General features: G+C 43.6%; 1 long non-coding RNA gene across 1 annotated transcript in view; it reads right to left on the reverse strand.

The window, feature by feature from the left end:
* Positions 1-256: 256 nt before the first annotated feature.
* The window catches only part of LOC130684960 (uncharacterized), a 115,298-nt gene continuing 97,936 nt past the window's right edge, over positions 257-17,618 (reverse strand). Inside the window, exons 2-3 of the long non-coding RNA XR_008999392.1 lie at positions 3,066-3,194; positions 257-509 (exon numbers count right to left, since the gene is read on the reverse strand). This is a non-coding gene — a long non-coding RNA (uncharacterized LOC130684960). The remainder of the gene's footprint in view (positions 510-3,065; positions 3,195-17,618) is intronic.

Raw genomic sequence — 17,618 nt, forward strand, 5'->3', positions numbered from 1 at the left:
GATTGTCAAATACACAAAAGCAGGATAAATAAATCCAGAGGTGCATAAGCTAAGGAAAAACCGAAACAAGCCTACTCTTGCAGAAAAGTAGTTAAGCTGTCGTCTTAAGCTCACTCTAGCAGAGTTACTGCCACTTATTCATAAGGGCACCCAGCAACAGCTGTTCACCTGGCCAAGCAACCTCTCCAAAGAAAGATCCCCATATGTTGCAGGGAGAGGCACGTGAGCTGGTTCTTAGAAAGAAAATGACCTTGTTTCCTGGTTCTGTGATGAGACTTCCATCAGAGAGATGGGGAGAAAAAAGCCCAGATCCAAATCTTGTGGAGGAGAAACTTGTTATCTTCATTGTTTTATAGGGTTCAAAGGACTCACCCATGCCTCGTCTCATCTGGAGGTGGTCAAACAAAGCAGTTCTGTTGGGGACACTTACCAGGGGGGTCGCCCAGAGCTCACAACAGCAAGCAACGGAACCAGGCCTGGAATCCAGGGCTTCTCAAAGGACCTTGTCACTGTTAATATTGAGTAAAGCACAAATTAAAAAACATTCTGTGAAGTTACAGCAGAGAGAAAATGGGAGGGAGTGGAATTCTCCTGATATTTTTGCATATTTTCATATATATAGTCAGAATACATCTGGATTACTTCCAGTATTTAATTTAATTTACTTTTAAATACTGGGGCTGGTGATAGGCCTCTGCTACAAGGGACAAGCGGGGTGGAAGTTGTGTGTGAGATCGTGGTTGTCTAAGGATTTGGGGGAAATGATTGGTCATGTAGTCAACACAACACTGTGTTCCTAGATAAGTCTCAGTTCGGCCATCTGAAAAATGGGGATCTATTTCTACTTCTTAGGGGTTTTGTGAACATAAAATGTCTCCATTCAGTAAGTACCCAAGAACACTCTGTCCTAGGCCATTTACTCTTTGTGGTATCAGCCAGTTTCATCTCCTCTTGTAGAATATAAGCTCCTCAAGAGCAGGAATAATGTCCTTCTGCCCTACTGGACTGGTGCCACAGCTGGAGGGGGGATATGGATGACATTCCTTATATGTATCCACAAGTGTATGCAGAATACATGCTGTCTTATAAAATTGTACTATAACACCCTTTTATATTGTTATACATAATGATTAATAGATACTAACTAGCAAATATTCAGAGTAATATATACAGGGGTTTTTGTATAAATGGGTTCAAAATGCAGATCTTTTTCTGTAGCTTTTTTTTTTCACTTAACAATGTAACTTGGACATATTTCCATGTAGTTACATGTAAATCTTCCTTATTGTTTGTATTGGTCACCTAATATTTCATCAAATGAACTCAAGTACCATAAATTCACTTTTCTTCTATTGATAGATTGTTGGACATTTCAAATGTGCCACATTTACAAACAATAGTGTGATGAAGTATTCTGTACATATACCATTGTCTGCATAGAAGTGCTTCTTTAAAGTCAAATCTAGAAGTAAAAATCTAAGATAAGAACTAATGTATCTTTCATATTTTTATAAATACTGTCAAATTGACCTTCAAAAGATTGTTCCAAAGCATCCTTCTATGCACAAGAATTTTCCTGTTCCATCTAACATAGAACAGAGTCAGGTCTTATCATTCTTTTGTATCTTTGCCAATTTGGAAAAAAATTATATCTGTTGTCATCTTAATTTTAATTTCTTTTTAAAAAATGAAGTTGAACATTTACTGGCAATTTATACTTTTTCTTGTGTGAATTGTCTACTCATGCCTTTGTCAATTTTCCTATTAATTTTTTCCTTATTAAGTTCTTTGATCACTTTGTATACTAAGGATATTAACTCTTTTTTTGATAAGTTTTAGGTACGTTTGTTAGATTTTTAATTCTTTTTAATTTTGATGTAGAGAAACGTGTGGAGGTTTTTTGTTTTGTTTTGGTAGTTTTATTTAAGATGAGTCTTCACTCTTTCCAGCTTTAATTGCCCTATTTTGTCATAGTCTAATTAATGTATTCTGTGTTTGAAAAATCACAGGAGATGAACAAGATAATTTCTAAAGTATATTCTATAAAACCATGATCTAAAGCCTCGTTAAATCAGACAAATGCATGACAGACAGGATAAATTTCTGAAAATAATGTATACCAAAATACATGATTTAAGAAAACATTTCACCCTTCCATATATAAAGTACAACTTTGGCAATAAAACATCACTAAGTAGAGTTCTCAAGGATATTTATTAATGCAAAAAACCAAATTAATTCATTCAAAATTTAACTTATCTGTTGAGTCCCACACCAAAGATAATAGCCCTCACATCTTCACACAGCCCCATAAAGCAGTGGGCAGAGGGGGCCTTGTTTTTTGCACTATGACTTTGCCCTCTAGACTCCAAATGACTGGACCAGGAACAGGCACCCAATCCGAGAGCAGCCAGCCAATCCACTGCCTGGACAGAAAGAACTCGGCCAATCAGATTTCTTTTTTAGTAATTGAATTTTTGGAGACTGAAAGAATAAACCAGTTAGCAGTTGCAGCTGCTCAAAAGAGTCATAATACAGAGCTATGCTCTTCCACGGGTATGCTGCTATTTAAAAAAAGTCAGCACTCTAAACAGGGACAGCTTCACAGGGCCCCATGCTTGGATTTGGTGTTTCATCTTATTTTTTACTGTGGGTTTTGTTAGTGACGCGGGTGGGACCCTGGAAGAGGCGCCAGGGCTGCAGCCTCATTTCATAGGATCCCACTTCCGGCTGCTGCCTCCCTGCTCTGTGTTCTCAGACCTGCTCCTCCTCCCCACACCACCCAGCAGGGAACTGAATGCAGGTCATGGAGAGTCAGGCACCCACGACTTGTGGCATTAGAGCTGGGGTGTGGTGACCGCCATCTCTGCCCAGGGCTGGCCCACCACAGCTCATTGGTCAGGCAATGCCGTGGAGCAGATCTCTCAGCCTCTCCTGGTGCAGGTACCTTGCTCATCATCACAGGTGGAGGTTGCAACACCACTTGGCCTTGGGAAGCATCCCTCTGTCTTGGATGGGCAGCAGGCTTATGGGAAGGGGTGATGCCTGGCTCAACTTCTACTCACCTCCAATGGGCATGGTGCTGCCATCTAGTGTATGGCACAGAAGGAAAACTCAGCTGTGGTCGCAAAGTCGCAGCGGTGGGCCCCTCGGTGCCAATAAGAGCCTGTACTGTCCTCTGAGTGTCTCCATACCTGAGGAAAGATATGAAATACCACACATAAAGCACTATGCAAGTGGAGATGGAAAGAGACAGGCAGAAGAGAGAAGAGGCCTCTGAATAAAGAAAAGCTTTATATTTTAGTTCACATTTAGTAGAGCTTTTCTCCTCTTTTTTGAACAAGGGATCCCTCATTTCATTTTGCAATGGACCAAGCAAATTATGTAGTGGCCCAGACTCTAAGTCAGCCACAGAATCCATTAGCTGGGTTGACAGAACAGAATAGACATAGAGAGAGGAACTGACACATGGTGAGTGGAATCTGATGAGTCCTCGATTCCAGTTCAGACTCACAATCACCCCTCTTCTCTGGAGGTAACATAAGAGGGTCTCTGTGTCTTGAAACTAGTGAAACTGATCAAAGGGTTAAAGCGGCAGGCACTCCCTAAATGGCTCCCAAGACAACATGGAGGTTCCTAAGTGCCAACTCTTGTCTCAAGGAGAATGAAATGGGTATAACCACACAACAAATAATAATAATAGGAAGAGCAGTAACAGCTCGCCCCAAGGGCACACACACTTTGCAAAGCACTCTGCCTGCACCATTGCATTTAATCCCCACTGCAACCCAGCCACCCAATGAAGGAGGAGCTCTTTGTTCACAGATGGTGAAACAGAGATTTAGACAAGGCAGGTGGCAGAGCCAGGACCTGACCTGCAGCCTGTGAGGAATCTTCTGAGTGGTATAAAACTCTAAAATATTAATGAGGGAGAATAGGCTATTGCCAGCTAGAAAAGTCAGGGACGGCTGCTCAGAGGTGGTATCCCACAATGGATGGACACTTGATAAAGGTTTGCTGAATGGACACAACTGAATAGATGACTACATGAAAAAAGGAAAGTGAATTGGATTTAAAGGAAAGCTTTGGGGGGGGCAGGGAGAACATTAAAGGCAGATCATTAGTAAAAATGCTGTGATGGGAAAAAGTGACATGAGCACAGGCATCTGGAAGTAGACCGGTCTGGCTGGAGCGGAGAGCACGTACAGGGAGACGCAGGACGATTAGAGCAGACACAGACAGCTCCAGGCGGGGGGTTTTACACTGTATTTCGTAAGTCATCGCGAGCCACTGAACATTTACAAACAGGAGAGATCTGATCAAAGTCATGCTGTAGGAGAGTTACTTCATTGATAGGGATTGGAGATGTTAGGGTAGGGCGATATTAGAAAGCTGCTATGATAGACCAGGCAGGAGGTAATGAAAGATCCAGGGGGATGGAGGGAAAGGACTTGCTAAGATACCTCCACAGGAATAAACAGGTGTTGGCATACAGGTGTGTGAGGAGCATAAGGGGTTAATAATAAAAGAAGGTTCTCAGGTATCTAGCCTGTGTACCTGGAAAAGGGAACCTATCAGCCGTGCCAAAGCCCTCCGGTGGATCTGTTTCTTAATTTGAGGAGGGAGGGGAATGAAAGAGATTCTGGGAAAGATCTTGCGAACACGTGTTGTCTCTGCATCTGACCTTATTCTAATTCTTAAAGATGTCAGTTCAAGTTCCAATGACATGAATATGAATTCAGTAGGTTCTCTACTATAGGGGTTTTCTGAATAAAGAGTTAGAATCTTCACATAAAAATAGCGACATCTCATTCATTCAATCTCCACTACTTTAGAATTTGTGATTCTTCTAACTGACTAGGCAAAACTTTACCTTTATTTAAGCAAATTCATGCTTCATAAACTAGGACAAATTTCAAGTTTCATTTTTTCAAGGGGATTCTACCACATTTAGAAGAGTGAAATATTTCCACGCAATCCCCCCACGTCCTTAAAGCGCCGTCTAAGTAAAATGACTGACGCGATGTTCTTTATATGTCCCTCTTGTTTCATTAAAGGGAATCCTTTTGCTACTGAAGAGGACTCGGTCTGTGTGCTTGAGTTATCATATGCTCTCAAAAGTAGTAAAAGCACATTCTGTAAACTCCTCCTCCATGTCAGGTTTCTTCCTGATGCAGACTGACCTTTATCACACCTCACTGAAAAGAAATCCCAGAGGGGTTAGTTATCATGGTGAGCTGCTAGTCATCTGAAAGGGGAGGTCATGCCTCTTTGTAAGGTCTGCTCACGCTCTGAGAAGGGCCACTGGAGGCATGACAGGGCGGCTCGCCCAGGCTGTTCCAGCTCGCTGACTTCCACATCACCCGAGCACGCGGCTGAGTCTATTGCTTTTCCTCCCCTCCACCTGAGATCCTGCCATCACACTGGCCTCCTCTGACAGCAGCCCCTGGTTTCCACGCTAGGCCACGGCTCAGGCTCAACCAGTTCATGCACCAGTAATCGGGTCAGTGTCATCGTTATCTACTTATTTGTAACTTCAAAAAGGCTGCCTGTCTGGGAAAACATTCTCCATTTGCTAGGGTAGAAAGAAAGGGGGCTCTTGGAAGCAGGGACAAAATAACCAGTTGTCTAAGGGTCTTCGACCATACGGAAAGAATTTCCTTAAGATGAAAATTGTTCCAGTCAACCAGAGAAGGCTGTGAAAACTTCTGCTCTCAAGGTTCAAAACACAGAACAGAGGCTCTGGGGGAGCCTGTAAAGACAAAATGACCTTGGAAGTCTTGCAGCAGGACTCAAAGCCCGTGCTAATTTGCACATTGGGTAAATAGGCCACATGACCATAATCAATGACAATGATTTTTCCTAACCCTCAAATAAAAGCAGTTGCATTATTGCATTGCCCTACTGTGTACACTAGGGAGAATGGTCTTGTTTTCTCTACATAGTTACTCCCTGATTTTTAGGCATAGCTATTTATAAGATCAGTATGCTGTAGAATAAAGAGTAAATAAAGGGATAAATAAAACCACAATTGAGTACATGATTCTTTCATTCCATTTTCCCATTATATGCACTATTCCAGCTTTCTGTGTAGTCACTTATATATTCATCCTAAGTACCTTAGAATGAACCACTTAGAATCTTCGCATATTGTGTTCCAGTTAGCTTTGCACACAATAGGTACTCAGTAAATGTGGTCAATTAAATGGGGCCAGCAAGGGATGATCTATTTTATTTCTTTCTAAATGGGCCTTTTTCTTTTCCTTAATGGCAATGCTGGAGCTGCGTTTAAGGGCAAAGCACATCACCTTCCTCCCTTCCGCGTTCCGGACGTGCTCCCAGAGGCCTTCGGGGGCGAGGGACAGAGTCCGAAAGAGCTCGCTGGCATCAAAATTCCCTGAGGCTTCTGAACATGGAACTTGACATTTTTCACATTCTCTAGAGATCCTGGCTTACCTGTACATTGCTGTCCCTTCCCTGTTCCTCCTCCTTGTCACTCCAACTAAATGAATTATCTTAACATGTCCCTCACACATTCAGCCACTTCGAAGCAAACTCACCTCCTGGACAGAGGGGAGCTTTAGGGGATCCTGTAGCCAAGCTAGGTACCCAGAGCTAATATTAAACCAGTGATTTCAGATCTCCCGGCGGGCACACGGGGGCCACCACACCTGAGACAGCTTGTTCTCCGAGCCAAGACACACACCTGCTGTAGGTAGAAAGTGGATTTCCCATGTGAAATTGTCCCTGACGCCCCAACTTGGATCGACTCCTTTGCAACCTGACCTTAAAGAAATAAGTTAAATGCTTAATTGGTGGATGTATTATCGGGTGTAAACAAGGGATAGAGGAGATAGCTTGCCTGAAGTTAGATAAACTACTTCCCTTTTTCCCTATCATTTTCTTTTTTTAAAACTGGATTGATCCAAAGGTATTTATTTCTGAGCGATGTTGTGAACAGTATGCACTTACAGTCACATGTTCACCTCTGGCATATTTACATACAATTATTGTCTTGAGAATAAATGTTAAGAGAGCTGTATTGTAACAAACTGAAACTTGAACATTTATGCCAGTAAGCAATCAAACCCCCACCCACTACTACCCCAGTAGAAGAGAGATTCTTAAATCAATAAAGTCAATAGTTTCTGTTTGAGTATAAAGATTGTAGCAACTTTCCTTATGGTCACTAATAATATAATTGTACCGGATTATTACTAATTTTTTCCTGAGAAAATATTCTTTGGTACCTGGTAGTTGTAAGAGACAGTCGAAAAAGAAATCAGTAATTGGTTTCTTCAATCTATGTTTTGTATTACCAGAAAGGGTTCTAAAGGAAGGATTCTCAGAGAGAATGGGGCATCTAGCTCCCAGCAAAGCATATCAGAATCACAAAGGTTGGAGGAGGATTAAAGTGACACAAATTTCCCCACATCCCACTCTCTCTCCAGTCCTGTCTTTCTATAAGAATAGCAAGCTGGCTGAGCAACTATTACTAATATATTTTGTTCTTGATGTATAGGGCTGGAAATAACACAGAGCACCACAGTCAAGGTTCAATGTAGTGAACAAAAGCTACAGGAAGAGCCAGATGGGAAGAGAGACAGGGAACGGGGAAATCTCAGCAGCCATTCCCCCAGTTTGACCAGTTTCCTTGGTCAAACATTCAGCATTCCCTTTTATAACTTGTAGCTAATTACCTTTGACTTTTCCACAGTCCTTCTATTCATGCAATCCACTGTAACACTTGATTTCTCTTATTGCTCCACTATCCTGGTGCCACACATGAAAATCTTTTCTGCCTCTGTGCTCTGGATTCCTCCTTTCAAGTCTATTGCCTGCAACCACGGAGAATGTGTTCTACCTCTCAGTTCCTTATCCCTGGCCTCACTACCTTATTTGTCACTGTACTGAACTGGATGGTCACATTACCTGCCAGTCCAGGTTGAGCACCTTGAGTCTTACTGTCCTTGCTGACCACCCTTGTCTCTGACGCCTCTCCAGCTGTGATAGGCTCCCCTCACTCCGTGCGGGTCAGTGAGGGGCCCCAGAGACAAGTGCGCTTAGCTCAACCCCCACACATTTTCCCTGTGGGCCAAACACTGACCCCTGCCCCAGACACCAGGACACACAACATAGTCAGCTCCCCACAAGCATATCCCCCTGAGCATGTGCCCAAGTTACCCCACTTAATGTGGCGTCAGGAGCTCCTTGACTATCTCCCCCTAAATAATCACACCAATGACACCTGACTATGAGAACCGTTTTAAGATTATAGAGAAACAAAATAAAACCAAAATCTCTGGGACAGTTACTCTTCACTACGCTAATAAGCATTAATGTGACATCCTCCATAAAAGTGGAATGTGGTTGTCCCAATCCAAAATGACCATTTTCCTCCATCACTCAGGCCTCTCCCAGCTCTGTGGCAGAGGGTTGCATCTTACCATCACCTACAGAGCACAGCCCCACCACCGAGGTGTAGACTCACTGAGGCAGGGGCCATAGACAATGTCTTATGCACCTATGTACCTCCAGAGACAGAACACAATGCCTAGCATTTAGCAGATTTTCAATATATATTTGAAGGAACATAGGAAGGAGACAGAGAATGGAGGGGAGCCTAACGCCGTAAGACAGCTAGGAGGCAGTACCCAGTCATAAATTCAGAGGACTTTTTTCCCCACAAACTTTTGTTTTTCAAATTCTCACTTCTGAAGATCCAGTCATTTATTATGTGAGTATATGTTTACATATGTCCTGGCTTGGACTGAAGCTTCGAATGTTTTTTTTTTCTATTTTCCATTCTTAATTTGTAAATCTCTCCCCGTGGCATGTTCTTGCTATGCTTCAATTTTTCATTGGTTTCCCTCGGGCAATGTGTATTGGATTGTCTAAGGTTTGTCCTCCAACTCCCTGAGCATTCCAGGGCAAACACTATTTAATTTTTTTTAGCCACATCTACCTCTGTTTTCAAAAAATTACCTTTCCCCATGTCATAGTCATCCAAGTGTCTCCTTCAATGACCTGTGTTCCTTCCATACTTGGAAAATTTTCCCATGATTTCTCCTAACCTTCAGTGCAATCTCTTTTTCATTAGTTACCTTTGCCTTTCTTATCTTTTTTTACACTCTCTGGACTTTGCTCAGTAATCTCCCTGGCTGCCTCTTTCTTACTTGTGATTACTTTTTTCACTTGTTCATCTACATTGTGGGTTCTTTTATTGCCATGACTGCATGCAAGATGACCCCTGGGTTTATATTAATTTATATTTGAATACTTTTCATTTCCAACCATGGTCTTCGTTCCTTCCCTTACTTCAACCCATGCCATTTCACCTGATCCCTCTGTAGCTCTTCAGAAATGCACAGAGACTTTATGAAAACGGATAATGACAGTGAACTTGGCTTCCCAACTGCATTGCCTGCTTCCTAAAAGTAACGTGAGGTAGAGAAGACAATGCACAAGGAAATAATTCTTGTAAACAGTAGGATGAAAATTCTCTTCCATGTGTCAGAGTCTAACCATATGTCAGCCAGGAAGCAAACATTTTACAAGGAAAACCACAGAAAGAAAAAGGCTCCTTTCTGCTGAGTTCCCTCCAACTGCCTCAGTGATTCAGAGCCCTGGGCCCAGAATCAGGGAAGGGGAGCCCCTGGCTTTGCTGCTAACTAGCCGGAAAATCACAGCACTTTCCTTTACCGTGTCTTCAGAATGTTCTCTCAGCCTCAGTTTTCCCTCATCCGTGAAATGAGGGATCACACTCCAAATTAAGGGTTCCACCTGCCATTCCAAGGATGTCCATTGTAATTCTCTTAGCTGCTGTCCTAATTTAAGACACACAGAGTCTCTGTCTTCATTATGCTCTTTCTGTTTTATTCTCTCTGCTCTCCTTTGGCCTCCCTTTCTCCACCCTGCTTCATTCCCAACAGGGTGATTATGTTTTGTAATATGCAACTCCCATCCTCTCCCCCAACTTTCCATACGTAGGGGGGCTCCTAAAGTCATGGAGACACAAGGGGCTGAGGAGGCAACACAATGTAGGGTAAAGCCAACCCTGGACTCCGACTTCCTGATTTTGCATATGACTCTGGACATTTGATGTGTTCCTTGCCCTCTCTGTGCCTCTGTTTCTCAACTGCAAAATGGGACAGCATCTTTAGCTAAGTCAGAAGGTTCCTGCAAGGATTAAACAAAATATACTCATAAAGCATAAAGCACTAGGTGAACACCTACCAGGAAGTATGCCCCATAGGAATGTCAGCCAAAGAAACAAGAAGTATTTATGTTTTAGAAGTCTCGAAATCTTAAAATAAAAGACTGACTAAATTCTAACTCATCTCTTTCAAGAAGTAGTAAATGAAATAAGGTTTAGAGGCTAGGAGGACTGCTGTGCTTCCCCCAAAGCACACACTCTAGTCCTGTGCAGACCAGTTTTAGAGCTCAGATTTTGGAGTTTAACCCAGCTATATTACTTTATATCAGAACTTTAGTCTCCATAGAAATATTCAGCATATTTTTTGAGTGTAAGAAACCAATTAAAGAAAGCTCCATGGTAGGTTCCTCTTGGGTTCCCAGCCAGAGAATGAGTATGATCTCTGAGACCTCTTAGTTTCTGTTACAGATACAACGTTTAACCATGATGTGACCTAATTTTAAAATTTCTCTCTGCCAGTAGAACCTGAAATGTGTTTTCTGCAGCAGGTAAACTCAATCACCTCATAAAATCTAGCATGTTTTGGAATATCCTTCTTTGCAGGTAAGGGGATTATAGATGAGGGAGATGCCTTCAAAATAATATGCTCAGGACTCCCGGATATCTTATTGTCAGATGTCTGCACACAGGAGGGAAATGGCAATCACTGGGGTCTCCGATGTAATACATCTAGATTTAAGGGACACTTAGAAACATTCCACATTCTTCAAAGGCAAGTCACCACTCTGCAAGGCTAAGAGACTCAGGCGGTTCGCTGAAGATTTTGCCCATGAAAACTGATCTTTTGTAGGACTTAGTTATAGCTTACTCGGTGAGTGAAAATTATGTCTTGAAATGAAGTTGATGTGACTATCAATGTTATAGTGAAAGCACCCCAATAACCTAGTCCTTCCAATATCTAAATGTCAACCTTTGGAAGCCTATAGGCTGATAATACTTAAAGAAGCAATAATGAGAAAAGGCAGAGAGGCAACAAAGATTGGGGACACATTTTAAGACTCACTGTTATTAGAAACATGACTCTTCTCAAAAATATTAAAAATAAATCTTTAATTCGCTCATGCCATACAGAGTCTTTTCTACAAACATCTGGATAAAGGAATCACATCAAATCCATGGTGTTTTGAGACATTCCTGGGGCATAGATGTTCTTGAGATTATGCTCTTGGATTACTTGAATAGAAATAATAAATACTTTCAGCACTTAAATCTGTAATGCTTTGGGTTGGATTTGGATTTTTATTTCATTTTTGTAAAAGGTGGGGATTCAAAGTTGGCTCCTTATCCAGACAGCTATATTGGATGTGAATATAGTTTATTGCTTTCTGACCTAGATTTTCCCCATTTTTCATCATTTGAAAAGTTACTTGACAAGTTGAGCACCTGCAGCTCAGAATTTCCAAACATCTGCCTTGAAGGAAGCACTTTGCTTCCGATTTTCACAGGATGATCAAAAGTGGGTTTAACTTTCCCAGGTTAAATGGGAACAAGGGGGATGGTCTCATGGGAATAGAAATATGTTTGAGAATGACATGAAAGAGAAAAGAATACTTGGAGCTGGCAGAAACTTAACCCTCGAGTCAGCTCCGACTGGTGAAGACAGCCCTCGGAGAGATGAGCGATCCATGCTCCAGTGCTGGCTCTGCCCCAGTGTGCTCATCTGGGCAATGGGGGCTTCAGATGCCCATTTGGGAAGATGGAACATCAGTGGATGATGAAGATGTGACCTCAAGTCCTGACTCTGCAACGAACTAGCTGCCTGACAATGGGATACTGTGTTACACTTTGAACTTCATTTTCCTGTAAAAGTGGTCCTGACCACCTCTAGCATTCTATAATTCACAGTTTGAAAAGGAAAACCCAAAAATGCAGATGAGGGCTTAATACCAACCCCAGGAAATTGGAAAGTAAATAAATTCACATTTTTAATTCAGTCTATTCAACAGTACATATCGAACCCGTGCTATGAGCCAGAACAAAGCTTACAACCCTGAGCAAAATCAGGTAGGGTCTCTGCCCCTTCCAAGCTTATAATAGAGGCTGGGGGTACATACTGATCAAATAATTGTACAAAGAAATATGAAATCATACCAGGATAATGGTTGAAGACAACAAATGCCTTTGTAACATATTCTGAAATTAGGTTGATAAGAACTTGAAAGCAACTACAGAAAATTAAAAGTGATAGTATTTTTCAATTATCATCTGTTCTGGAATTTCAGAATGTGTCACGTTGAGGGGATTCCATAATGTATCCTAGAGTTAGCCACCATTTTCCAGGGGATCACCTGATTTAATCCCACTTCTCTTCATTCATTAAGCCAAAACATTTTTACCATCAAAGTGCTGTGCCCCAGACGCCTTGCTAGGTGCTAGGGATGCAGCATGACCAAGACCGTTCTTGCCAGGTGAGCCTCCTCAAAACTAGTGGCTCAGAGGAACCATGATTTATTAATTTTCATGATTCAGTGGGTTGACTGGCTGGTCCCCTTACTCATTTTGCCTCACTTAATCTTGTGCTTGCATTCAACTGGAAGTCTGGCTGGCTGCAAGGTCTGAGATGGCTTCCCTCTGGAAACACATCCACCAGTCCATGCAGGTGATTGTCCAAGGTGCCTTGGTTTCTCCTCCATGTGGCCTCACAGGCAGCCATAGGCCAGAACAGCTTCCTTCCACAATGGTCCCAGGGAAGCATTCCAAGAAAGAAAGCAGAAGTTGCAAAGCATCCTAAGGCCTAACCCTGGAAGTCATTTAACATCACCTTTATTATATTTTGCCAATCGAGCAAATGACATGAGCAACCCAAACTCAAGGTTTGTACACTCTAAAGAGTACATGCCAAAATGGGAGGAGTCTGTGATCATGTCATCATGATTAAGAGTATGGATTTAGGAACTGCAGAACACCTGGGTTCATATCCAGCTCTGTCACGTACTGGCTAAATCGCATTGGGCAAGTCCCTTTACCTCTGTGTGCCTCCATTAGTTTATCTGTAGAATGGGAACACTCACAGTTACTACTTCACAGAGATCTTAAGAGGATCAAGTAAGTTAACATATGTAAAGCCCTTAAGATAGTGCCAAGCTTGTAGTAAGCATGGAAGAGGGTTGGGTTGTTATTATTCTTATTATTAATCCAGTCTGTTTCGGAGACAGATACTCATCAATAAATTGCACACCAAGGTATTCATTAGCATTGGTGTTAAGTGTCCTGAAGGAAAATAGAAAATAATAAAAACGATTAGCCCAGAGAGAGTGAGGGAGCTTCCCTGTGAAGTGACTGTCCACTGAGGTCTGCACAGCCTGGTGAGTGGACGGGACTTCCTGGAGGCCGGAGCACTGTGTACACGAGCTACGGCGGGAAGGGGCACAGCACACAGGAGCAGAAAACTCAACCCATCCTTTCCTGCTCTCAGCACTTGCTTACCAGAGTTGAATACTAATAATGCCACGTTTTGCTGACCTTCCCTTTAAAGTGCACTTAAAGCTACATGGAGCAAGGGAAAGAAGCCCCAAACTGCTTGTCTTTGGAATCTGACAGACCTAGTTCCCAATTCTGTCCCTACAATTTACCAGCTGCGCAGATCTGAACAAGTTGCTCAACTTCTCTGAATCTCAGGCTCCTCATCTATGAATTAAAACAAAGTACTTGAAGGGTTTCTGTGAATAAAATGTGATATTCAAAATACTAAGCAAGAGAACAGACGCTGATGGTCATGTGCACCAGTGTTTCCCACAGTCTTAGGTCTGGTTGTGAGGATTGATTGATGAATCCTGGGGAGGCTTCAAGGGCACCTAAAACTTAGAGGGAGCCAGTCAAGTATTGCTCTAGTTACTGTTGTTTATGTTGAATGTTCTCTTTGTGCTCCAGCTCCCCTGGGATCCAGACCTCCTCTTCCCTCCAAGCCCCTCACTGAGTGACCAGCCCAGGGTTTCACAGACAGCTGCTTGCTGCCCTACTGAGGTTTGCATCCGGGAGACTTAACCAGCCCCAGCCCTCTCAAGGTGGCCGGAGAGGAATTACACAGGTCGGCCCCGCAAGGAGAGGAAGGTTTGAAGCTGAAGGGTTTTACAAGGACAGGACACCCCTTCCCTGGGGCTTTCTCTCTGCCATCCCACCCTCCACCCCTCACTCCCAGAAGCACCCCCTCCCAGGGCAGTTCGGCTTCAAGGATTCAGCCAGCCTTTCTCTTTATCCACACACCGTGCACACACACACACACACACCACTGTTTTCTCTTCCTCTCCCCTCTTTTTTTTTTAACATGCAAGTTGCCATGAAAAATTTGTTAATGAAATATTTGCTCAGAAGTCTGCTCTGGACCAGACTGATAACCTATCTGTGTTTGAGTTTGGCTTCCCATATTCTAAATACTCATCTTCTGTCTGTTTAGCTTATTGATTGGTTTGGCAGGAAAAGAAGCCTTGTCATCAGTGACCAAGGTCAAACTAAACAAAAAGGGAAGGGGTGGGGAGGACATGACCCGAGGGGCTCAGGAGGCAGAGACTTGTCCAGGTTTCCTTGAAGGGCAGCCCCCGCCATCACTCTGTCCCCCAGCTGCAGGTGTGGTCTGTCCTAGCTGGCACAGGATGGCTTCTGGCAGAGAGGGATCTACGAGCAAACGCTGTAAGGTGAGAGGCCAGCAGCTGGAGAGGTTTCTGGGAGATTTCTCGCACTGTACCTGGGAGGGCATGGTAGGAACAATGAAGGAGGGAATCTCGAATCTCTGTGAGCAGTGTTAAAACGCTTTCAGGCTATCATTGTTGAAAGTTCTGCTAACGTCTAATTTCTCATGCAGGTTGATTTTTTAATTAATGACAGTTGTTAAATTACTGAAAATAAAGCCAATGGATAGGCAGTATTTGTAGCACAAATTCATGGCCCCTACATTGATAACCCACAAGCGTTTATGACTCTACTGGGGTCTGAGTGTATCACCTAATGCTTTTACTTCAGACCTGCCTGCTGCCTTAATTATGCTTCTAGAGGCTGGCAGTTAATGAGGTGGCAGTGAACATACAGTGATTGGTCAGTGTAGGGGTGCCTGGCTGTGTAGAAAGGGGCGAGAGCTGAGCTGGAATCCTGTTCCCACCACTATTAGCTGTATGACTCAGGCAAACTTAGGCTCTCTGAGCCTCCGTTTCCTCATCTGTCCAACATGGGGCATCATACCGCCTCCGAGTTGCTATGAGGAAGAATGAGATAACACCTAGAATGTGCTGTGAGTGCAAAGATATCTAGAAAAAAAATATGTCTGCTACAGGGATGTCACAAAGTAACCCCTGCACCCCCACCACTGCCGTGGGTAGCTGACAGTTATTTACGCCAGTACCAACTTCATTCACTCACTCGATGAATCCGGGTTATTTAGATGCACCAGGTCTGCTCAGCACTGGGAATACAGGTATTCCTAGTTGAGACACAGTCCCGGCTCCCCAGGAGCTTATAGTATTTGCTGGAGAAAAACACAGAAACACAGAAAGTAAATGGTCACAGATGCTATGACTCGAGGGACAGCTGAAGACACAAAGAGCAGTGACCATTTCTCCCCAGTGGGCGGAGGAGGAGGAAGGGAGGGTCCCGCAAGGCTGCTCAGAGGATGTTTTGAAATAAGTGCTGCTGGCTGGGAGGATAAGGGCAAAAGCGAGCACGGGGAATGATGACATCAAAGAGTGGACTGAGCAGCCTGTTCTGAGACTTGCATGTGGTTCCTGGGGCTGGAGGGCTGTCTAAGGGCAGAGTGATGGCGGATGAGGCTGGAGGAGAGAGGGTGGGACCTGGGGCTTCCTGCAGGGGGCTCTGGAGCACGTGGGCGGTCAGGAAACAGAGTCAGTGAGTGCCGACTGTTCTTCAGGGATGCTGTCTGTCAATGGGACTGTCAGGCGCCAGTTATCGGGAGGACGTTGTTAGAGACTTTTTTTTAAAGCAGATTTGAATACTTTCCTAGGCTATACAGGAGGGACCAGTAAAGAAGGACAGGCTGAATGTATGAGAGGGGGAGGATCTACCCAGTGGAGCCAGATGCCCGGCCAGGGGTCATAGGAAGGGATAGGATCAAGAGCCCAGAGCGAGAGGGAGCCTTCAGCATGTGCGCCTCTTCCTCCAAGCCTGGAGGGACAGAGTGAGAGGGTAGGTTCAAGACGGGACCGTCTCTCTGTAAGGCCAGAGCTTTAACGCTTGTGCCTGAGAGTGCTGAATGCTCTGTGAGGTAGATGGCAGGTTATCTGCTGAGCAACGGAAGCTGGAATGAGAGAAGAGAGTGGAAAAGATGTGGAATGTTTTGCTGGGAGCTCAGAGAGTCTACCGGGCTCCATTGAAGGGCTGCTCAGGAACCTGAGTGTCTAGCTGAAGCCACAGATCATACACCTGTGGTGACTGACCCCCAAGGTACCCAGTCTGAGGATTGGCTTCATGCGAATTCGGTCAAGAGAAGGCATGAGGCAAATGATGAGATGGCTGTAAGGATGGGGTTTTTGTAGGATTGGTATGGAAGAGGGCAAGGTGTGAAGACAGGGAGGGTGGTGGGGAAGGAGGTGGAAGTGATATATCACAGGATTGGCAAGAGAAGTGAAGTCCCCTGGGGAGATTATCAAGAAGACCCATCAGGAGGCAGCAAACAGCTCTGGACAAGGGACTGAGCCTGTTGATGGGTGAGAGGGTGTGACAGCAGAGTTGTACCCCAGGGGTTTCAGAGAAGGGCTGACATAGCCCGGGGTGTGGCCTGGGTCAGTGGCTGCAGTGGACTCAGGATGGATGAAACTTGCTGGTCTCTCGAATATCATCAACAAACCTGAGCTTTCGAAAACCATCTAATTCTGTACTTGGCCCATGGATCCTGACAAAATCTGCAACAGTGCACATGGCTGCATCAAAAATGGGAGGGAGATCTTGCACCCTGATTAAAGCCATGGTTCCCAAACTGTGCACCTTGGCACCTTGGGGTGATACAGTACACTCACAAGGTGCCCCCAGGATGTATTTAATTTTCGAGGAAGCACAAAATCTGTCAGACACTATGCAAACTATCAATTGGAGGTTGTTCACAGTTTCCACATAGATGGTGCTATGTTCCTTTCAATGAGATCATATCTTTGCAAAACTAGGTTTTAGTGGTTGCTATGATAAAGAGCAAGTACTGAGTTAAAACCAACATGGAACAGGAAATGAGAGCTTTGGGGTCCAGTTTGATTCCAAGACTTGAGAAGTCACGCCATATTCCAAAGGCACACGTACCCACCAGAAAATGTGGTTATGCAGAATGAAAATAAAATATCATTTTTTCTTTCAAGTTATGTGTATTCTTTTTTCAAATGGCTATAAAATTATTAGGATATAATACTTTTGTTTGGATCTAACCAACCACTTAACAGATGGAACTTTTGGGCATTTCTCTCAGTTTTAG

This window comes from Manis pentadactyla, chromosome 9, assembly GCF_030020395.1.
Source record: "Manis pentadactyla isolate mManPen7 chromosome 9, mManPen7.hap1, whole genome shotgun sequence".
NCBI lineage: Eukaryota > Metazoa > Chordata > Mammalia > Pholidota > Manidae > Manis > Manis pentadactyla.